Source organism: Aedes aegypti, chromosome 1 (assembly GCF_002204515.2).
Source record: "Aedes aegypti strain LVP_AGWG chromosome 1, AaegL5.0 Primary Assembly, whole genome shotgun sequence".
Classification (NCBI taxonomy): Eukaryota; Metazoa; Arthropoda; class Insecta; order Diptera; family Culicidae; genus Aedes; species Aedes aegypti.
The window spans coordinates 235,754,039-235,762,651 of NC_035107.1; the positions used below are offsets into that span (position 1 = coordinate 235,754,039).

The 8,613-nt window shown below is 39.1% G+C and overlaps 1 protein-coding gene across 3 annotated transcripts in view; it reads right to left on the reverse strand.

The window, feature by feature from the left end:
- Nucleotides 1-3,982, reverse strand: part of LOC5564681 (afadin) — a 331,635-nt gene extending 327,653 nt beyond the window's left edge. For 2 of the 3 annotated variants that reach the window (XM_021837293.1, XM_021837291.1), the window contains exon 1: nucleotides 3,791-3,982. The gene's annotated coding sequence lies outside the window, so the exon portion shown is untranslated. Of the gene's footprint in view, nucleotides 1-2,827; nucleotides 3,692-3,790 lie in introns of all 3 variants that reach the window. The other variant, XM_021837290.1, reaches the window with a different exon arrangement.
- Nucleotides 3,983-8,613: the final 4,631 nt, after the last annotated feature.

Below are 8,613 nucleotides of genomic sequence, written 5' to 3' on the forward strand. Positions count from 1 at the left end.
CATTGAGAGTCTCTCTTTGTTTCCTTTTCTATCCCATCCCATGTAAAATAATGTAGGGTGATTTAGGGTTTCGGCACCATTCGACTGTAATCGGAAACCAAATTTCAAACGTCAAATACACATTTTTTCTATCGAACAAACATTCAGAATATTCAGATGATTCTTGTTCTGTCAGCTTCCCGCTGGCAAGATTTCCGAGACTGAACAATCAATATCTCCAGCGATGCCATCAATTCAAATGAACACGCCTCAAAATGCGACTGATTTGGAGCTTCCGAAGAAATTCGCCTGCAGTTCTTATAGGAAAGCTGCCGAAGGAAACAAGGCTGCCGATAATAGATACACTGACAAGTCATGTTCGAAGCGTTGTGAAAACGTATCCGAAAAGCTTTAAACAGTTCTGACTGAATCGATAGAGGATTCCGAAAAAAAATACAAAAGAAGCGCGGCATCGGCCTAGAGTGCCGAGAATACGTAAGTTATCATTCTTTGAGGAACAAAAGCTTATTGTACACAATTATTTCGCATCTCTCGGTGAATCTTTGGAGAAAACTATTTTTTTTTTCTTCAAATGGTATGACGATGTCTATTTTTCAACAAAAATATTCTTCCCGACACGCCGTGGAAGAAGTTCTATACATACGGAATAGAGCAAAAACAGTCACGCATCGGTGAATTCTTTTACGACTTTGCGAACGCCGCGACGACGGATACGCTCAGTATTCGATGTATGAGAACCGTCCTGTACGGTCCTGTACGTGTATCCTATTTACGCATTTTGCGTAGCATTCGAATAGATATTTTCGATTACAAAACTAGAGTATACCTATAGGTGTAATTAACGATCGTAAGAAAATTAGTAACTTTGCTTAGTTGCTGGTAATCTTAATAAAGGAAACCCATCAGTTAACAAAGTAATTAGGCTTAATAGGTAAAAAGCCGAAATTGAAGCGCAATTTCTTTCGAAAATTTGAACGAACATTTCGCAAGAGAAATTATAACCTTCCGTTGAAAATTAACACCTCTCTAGCAAAAAGGCAATGACTTCATCTCAATTAGTTCCAGCTGTGACCTGGTAAAGCACCGAACTGAAGTCGATTTGGACGGAGACAGACAGCGTGTCTCTTTTAGACTTGGCGGAGTTTTCCTTGACCTGCTCCCTCGTAGCACAGCTCGCAATCTCACAATGGATTAAATAAATGAATGAGATCGCGCAAAATTGCTTCCTGTTGCATATGCCCGATCAGAGGTTAACGAGACTGCGACGACAATCGCAGGGCTGGTAGCGACTTATTATTCCGAAGATTTCTTCAATTTTTTATTAAAACAAAATTTCAAGGAACTTCAAAGTCCCCTAGAGATAACTTTTTTTTTTCAATGAAAACATCATCTGCATGTGAGATTAAATGATAGGCTCTACATCACATCAATGCCCAGGTCTTTAAAAATAAACCTGCAACCAGCCCTGCAATCGCGAAGATCGCAGAGAACTTGAATGTCTTTGCTGTGTCTGTTCCTGCTGCTACTGCGACTCGATTCACCAGAGAGTGCTCGTAATTAGATTCGGTCCAACAACGATGAGCACCAAGCAGGAGAAACCGAATGCGACTATCGTAGACAACGCTCTGATTCTCTGTTCAATGAAACGGGTTCTAGTGGATGAATCCGGTTGGGGTCAGAAGACGAGGAATGTTAGGGTGTGGCTAAAGTGCGGCACATCGCAATTGTAATTGCAGTTCTACTCGAATCACACAGGGGGATTCTCGTCGAATTCCGGAGGGGATTCTCGTCGAATCCCGGAGCGGATTCTCGTCGAATCCCGGAGCGGATTCTCGTCGAATCCCGGAGCAGATTCTCGTCGGATCCCGGAGGGGATTCTCGTCGAATCCTGGAGGGGATTCTCGTCGAATCCCGGAGCGGATTCTCGTCGAATCCCGGAGCGGATTCTCGTCGAATCCCGGAGCGTATTCTCGTCGAATCCCGGAGCGGATTCTCGTCGGATCCCGGAAGGGGATTGTTATCGAATCCCGGAAGGGGATTGTTATCGAATCCCGGAGGGGATTCTCGTCGAATCCCGGAGCGGATTCTCGTCGAATCCCGGAGCGGATTCACGTCGAATCCCGGAGCGGATTCTCGTCGAATCCCGGAGCGGATTCTCGTCGAATCCCGGAGCGGATTCTCGTCGAATCCCGGAGCGGATTCTCGTCGAATCCCGGAGCGGATTCTCGTCGAATCCCGGAGCGGATTCTCGTCGAATCCCGGAGCGGATTCTCGTCGGATCCCGGAGGGGATTCTCGTCGAGTCCCGGAGGGGATTCTACTCGAATCCCGGAGGGGATTTTACTCGAATCCCGGAGGGGATTCTACTCGAATCCCGGAGGGGATTCTACTCGAATCCCGGAGGGGATTCTACTCGAATCCCGAAGAATTCTACTTACGTAAGAACATTAATTATTAAATCAGGATAAAAATGTGTTCTGTATCATGACATTTTTCGGGCTAGATGATCGCTTTGATTATTTGCAGTTTGAAAGTTTGTAATTTGTTTTTTATTCCTACGATAACTTGTTAGTTTCTTGGTTAGTTTGCACTTTTTATCAAGTGAAGGAAACTTTGAGGAAAATACATATTGAAGTCAAAACTAACAGAATTACTTAATAATCCCAAACAAAATGACTAAAAGAAACGATAAATTAACATAATTGAAAAGGTTACTTAATTAAATATTGAGTAAGGGAGTGTTGACTGAAGTACGTTGCATTTTACATGAAACTTTCAGTCTTATTTTACATTTAACTTTGTTAAAATGCCTTGCAAATTTCTCTAACTTTAACGTATTCCGCCTATTCCAAAGCTTGATACTCTTCCAACATCCAGGTTCACTGCTTTGTGTCCCCTCCTGAATAACTTCTCGTGCGAGCTCCGGTCTGAGGTCACAACGTATTTTTGCTTCCAACAGAAAAGCAACCGTTTGCAAATCACTGAACCATAACCGGTGTCTGAACCAACAGGCAGCACACTAACACACCAATTAGCACACAAACACAATTTCACCTCTCTTTTTTCTCTTCCTTCTTCGCTTGGCTTCTCTTCCACCAAGATTTCCTCCCAACTAGCCGAAATTCGAAGTAAGTGGGCTCGTTTTTGTTTTGCTGTCGTGCTTCTTCTGCCTTCGTTTTCGCCAATGGGAAAAACCTTTTTCTTTTGTTTTCTTCACTTTTGGGGGGAAACACTCTCTTCAATGATCTCGATTATTTTTTCGGCGTTTTACGCACTTCTTCATATGCTTTGCACAGGCGAACTCGTTAAGGTAAACAAATGGCTTTTCACATTAATTTTCCACTTTTAGTGCAAATTTTCACCACAAACCATTAACCGGACAGAAATGCACTTTGTGCGCTGGTATTTAATAATGATCTTCCTGCGAGTGACGGTATTTTGATTTAAACCATTTATTTCGCCTTTGCCATTTCCCTCATTCTTTCCCCTACACACTCGCGTCATTCACGGGTACACTTTTTCACACACTGTTTACCTACTTTTCCGTGTCACCTCTTTTCACTGCGATTCGTTCGACGATACAGAGCACAAGAAGGACGCACACTGCACCGCGATCCAAGCAATCCACCAATCCACGTTCCAGCACAGCGAGAGAGCGAAACCGGAGAAAAGAGTAACCAACCACGAACGCTCTACGAAAGAGAAACCCCGAAAAGAGACACTTTACACGGACAAGAAGAAAAACGATTGCGATCCTTGGCTGTCGCCCAAATTGGCAAATATGTTTTCACCTTTTATCGATTAGTAATCCACCGATAGAACTGGAAAACTGTCGAAAACTGAAGCATCGGCTTTCCACTGCACAATGTGATATATTTCGAGCAAAATTGTAGCACTTTTCACGCGATTTTGTCGCAAAAACAATCGAACGCGATTTTGAGATATCAACGATACCGAGCGAAGAGCCGTGTTTGACACAACAAAGATCACCACCTTGAAATTGCTCGATCGGTGCGGCTAGTGGGCGCTAGGGGCGCCGCGCGCAGTACTGATGCGGCAGCCGAAGTAAACAAATATGGCGGCGCACGCAGCTTCGAACGATGAATGATCCCTCTGCGCAGCAGAATGATGCTTTGTGATGTTTTGTGCGCGATCCGTGAGGGGTGATGCGTGGAATGGAGTGGACATTTGAACTTAACGTTAAGGGTCTGTCTTAATTGCGTTGTTAAAATAATGCCTTGTTCAGACTACGGAGTTGTATCATGATACAACTGTATCACGAAACCCATTCACACTGCACTGAAATGAATTTTATTGTAGGAACTACTGAATCCATGGTAAAATTAAAAACTGCACCAACGATTTTCAACCGACTACAACATTCTGTTAACTCTACCAAAACATAGTCAACATCACTACACAAGAAAATATCTTCGGTTTATTTAACCACAGTTGCAGTATTTATAACCAGAAACATTTAAGATTTGACCAGTTTGGCATTGTACTTTTGACCACACTGTGTTGTACGGTGGGTGTCATGGATTGAAATACAATGCTTTGTAGTGGGTACTACTATGGATATCGTCACATTTACTGCACTGCTCAGTGATTTGTACCAGATTATAGTTAAGTTAACAGATTTTTGTAGTCGGTTGAAAATCGTTGGTGCAGTTCTTAATTCTACCATGAATTCGGTAGATTATACAACAAAATTTGTTTGCGTGTGGACATTATGGTGATATTGTTTGATAGCTGATATTATGATTTTATGTCTTCTTATTATTACTAAATGCCATTGTTTACTATCTCTTTGCCACAATCTTACAGTTCCGGAATCCTATAGGGTGCAGAACCACGTGGGCACTTCCATGATTCACTTTTGCATGGGGGGGTTTTATCGGCCAAATTTTCTGCAACTTTGCTAAAAGAAGCGCTTCAGTACTACGCGTATTGTGACTAAATATGAGATCTTTAGCTTTCAAAAAACCCCACTGCCGAAGTGAATCAAAAGTGCCAAGAATAGTATCCGGCTCTCTAGGAAGATTTTTTTTTCTAAAATCCTTCAATTCCAGATGTTCATCGGAAAAGTACGTACTGGTGGTTCCATCAGGAAGTTGCTCCAGAAGTTCAGTTTGCAGTTTCTCCAGCAATTCCTTCTGATTGTGTATCTATGAGATTTCTCCGAATACTCCTAAAGGAAATTCCTCCAGGAAGTTCCTTTGTAAAGTTCGTTCGGTATGTTTCTTCGGAAATGTGGCTTCCTTTGTAATTTCCTTCGGAGTTCCCTGTGGAGTTTCTTTCGGAGTTTCCTTAACACATTTTGGTATTCCCTGTGGAATTAATTTCAGAATGTCATTTGGATTTCCATTCGGAATATCCTTTGGAACTTTCTTCGGCATTTGCTTAAGAATTTTCTTTGAAATTTCCTTCTGAAGTTTGATTTGAATTTCCTTCAGAATTTTCTTTGGAATTTCCTTCAGGATTTTCTTTAAAATTTTCTTCGTAGTTTCCTTCAGAACTTGGAATTTACTGTAGATTTTTTTTTCGGAAATGCTTTTGGAATTTCCTTTCGTACTTTTCTTCAGCATTTCCACCGTAATTTCCTTTGAATTTTTTGTTGAATTAGGAATTTTCTTCGGATTTTCCTTTGGAATTTCCTTCGGAATTTATTTTTCCTCTGAAATATTCTTTGTAGTTTTCATCAGAATTTGGAATTCCTGGTAGATTTATTTTTTGGAATTTTCTTTGGCATGCCTTCGAAATTTTATAAGGGATTTCTTTCGGAATTTACTTCGGCATTTCCATCGTAATTTCATTCCGAATTTCTTTCAGATGTTCTTTCGGAATTTCTTTTGTCTGTGAAATTTGGAATTCCCTATGGATTTTTTGTAAATTTTTTTCGGACATTTCTTTAAAATCTCCTTTGGGATTTCCTTTGGATTTTCTTTGACATTTCCATTGGAATTTCCTTTGCATTCGGACTATTCGTTTCATTTTTTTTCGAAATTTCCATTTGAGTTTCTTTTGAAATTTTCTCTGGAACTTCGTATGCCTTCTTCTGAATTTCCTTTAGAATTTTCTTTGAAATTTCCTTTGGCACTTCCGTCGGAATTTCCTTTGGAGTTCCCTTCTAAATTTAATTCTTTGGTTTTTTCTTTGAAATTTCTTTTGGAATTTCCTTCGGCATTTCCATCGAAATTCTGTGAGAATTTCCATAGGAATTTTCTTCGGATTTATCTTTGGAATTTTCTTTGGATTCTTCTTTGGCATTACTATCGGAATTTTCTTTGAAACATCCTTCGGAATTTCTTCTGGAATTTTGTTCGGAATTTCCTCTGGATTTTGCTTTGGCATATTCATCCGAAATTCTTTGGGAACTTCTTTCACTTCTTCGGCATTTACTTTGAAATTTTACTCGGAGTTTCTTTTGGAATATTCCTCAGAATTTCTTCTGTATTTTACTTCGCCATTTCCATAGGAAATTCCTTTGGAATTTTCTTCTGAATTTCTTTGGAACTTCTTTCAGAATTTACATTAAAGTTTCCTCCCTTTGAAATTTCTCTTTCCTTTAGAACGTCCTGTGGAATTTCTTTTGTAATATCCTTGGGAATTTCCTTCGGCATTTCGATTGAATTTCTTCGTGATTAGGAACTCCTTTGCAATTACCATTGGAATTCCCATGACTTCCTTCGGAATTTTCTTTGAATTTGCCTTTGGAATTTTCATTAGATTTTTTTTCCGGAATTCGATTAGAAATTTCATTTTGAGTTTCGCGAAAGAACTTCCTTCGAAAATTTTTTTGGATTTTTTTCAGAAAATGCTCTAATCACCCTTTTTTGCCGTGAGCGTGATTTACGAGATGGGTAAAAAAATACCCATCCTTTGACATAAACTGCGTTTACCCGTTAATGAGTAAACCGTGTTTACTCATTAAATGTGGAGAGGCACTTCTAGCGGAAATGGGTGAATTTTTACCCATTAAAGGGTATTCGCAAACCACCGTGTAGGGTTTCATCCAGGAGTTTCCTTCTGGAGAAATTCCAAAAAGAACAATTGAAAAAAAAAATCACAGCGAAACTCTAGGAGACTTTCTTGAAGGAATTACGTCTGTGGAAATCCTGAAGGAGTATTTGCGGAGCAAAACTTGGTGGATTTTTGGAGGAATTTCTAAGGTATTTTTAAAGAATTTTCTGGCACAATTTCTGTAGAAATTCCTTGAAGAATGGCGGAGGGATTTCTGAAGAAAAGTTGACAGGAATCCTTAGAGTAATTCATGAAACCATTTACGGAAGAACCCATGAAGAAATATCTGGTGAAAATCCTAAGCATCTACCTGGAACATCCAGACAAAATTGTGGAGGAACTTCAAGTAGAGTGCAATGAGTGGATATCCCGAAAAAAATCCAAAGGAATTCCAGTAAAATTCCTGAATTTCAAGGAACTTCCTTAATGAACTCTCTGGAGGAACTTTCAAAAGAAATTTCAATGGAAATTCAAAAAAAAAATTACAAACGAAGTTCCGAAATAATTAAAATTTCTAGAGTAAATTTTAAAAGAAATTTTCAAAAGGAAACTTCGATGGAAATTACAAAGAAAATTTCTAAGGAAATTCCTAAGGAAATCCTCAAGGGAATTCTAAAAGAAATCGCCAAAGGAAATTCCGAAGATAAATCCGAAGGAGTATCCAAAGAAAATTCCGAACTAAATTCCAAACGAATTTCAAAACAAAATTTTAAAGGAAATTCCTGTGTTAATTTCAAAGGAAATTCCAAAGGAACTTCCAAAAAGGACGGTTTTCAATCAAATTCCGAAGAAAATAACTAAAGAAAATTCCGAAGATTATTCGTAAGGAAATTTCAAAGGAAATTCCTGTGTTAATTTCAAAGGAAATTCCAGAAGGAAAATCCAAAGGAAATTTAAAAAGAAATTCAGAGGGAAATTTCAAAGGAAATTTCTATGGAAATTCCAAAGGGAATTTGTGGGTTTCGTGGCCGTGCGGTTAGTGTTACCAAGCATTAAGCCGCATCATGTGTGAGTTCGATTCCCGCTTCAGTCTGGAAAGCTTTTCGTCACGAACGTATTTCGACTGTGCCACTGCGCGTTGCATGCAAGTTCGTTTTCTAGTGTGGTGCTTTCTTCAAAGGGCAAATCGTTCACTGGAAGCATTAACGTGTCAGTGTCTTTTTAAATGGAAATTCTAAAGGAAATTCCGAATAAAATTCAAAAGGAATTCGGAAGGCAATTCTGAAGAGAATTCCAAAGGAAGTTACTATCAAAGAATTTATCGAAGGAAATTCGGAAGAAATTCCGAAAGGAATTTCGAAGGAAATTATGAAGAAATTCAAAAAAAAAAATTCGAAAAAAATTTCAAAAGAAATTCCAAAAGAAGTCCTTCAAAACAAGAAATTCCGAAAGAAAATTCAAAAGAAATCCTCAAAGGAAATTCCGAAGAAAAATCCGAAGGAAATTTGACATAAGGAAATTCCGCAGAAAAATCCAAACGAAATTCTAAACGAATTGCAGTGCGAAATTTCGAAGCAATTTGAAAGTAAATTCTGAAGGAAATTTTAGAGGAAACTCCGGATGGAAATTAAAAAAAAACTTTCAAGGGAAA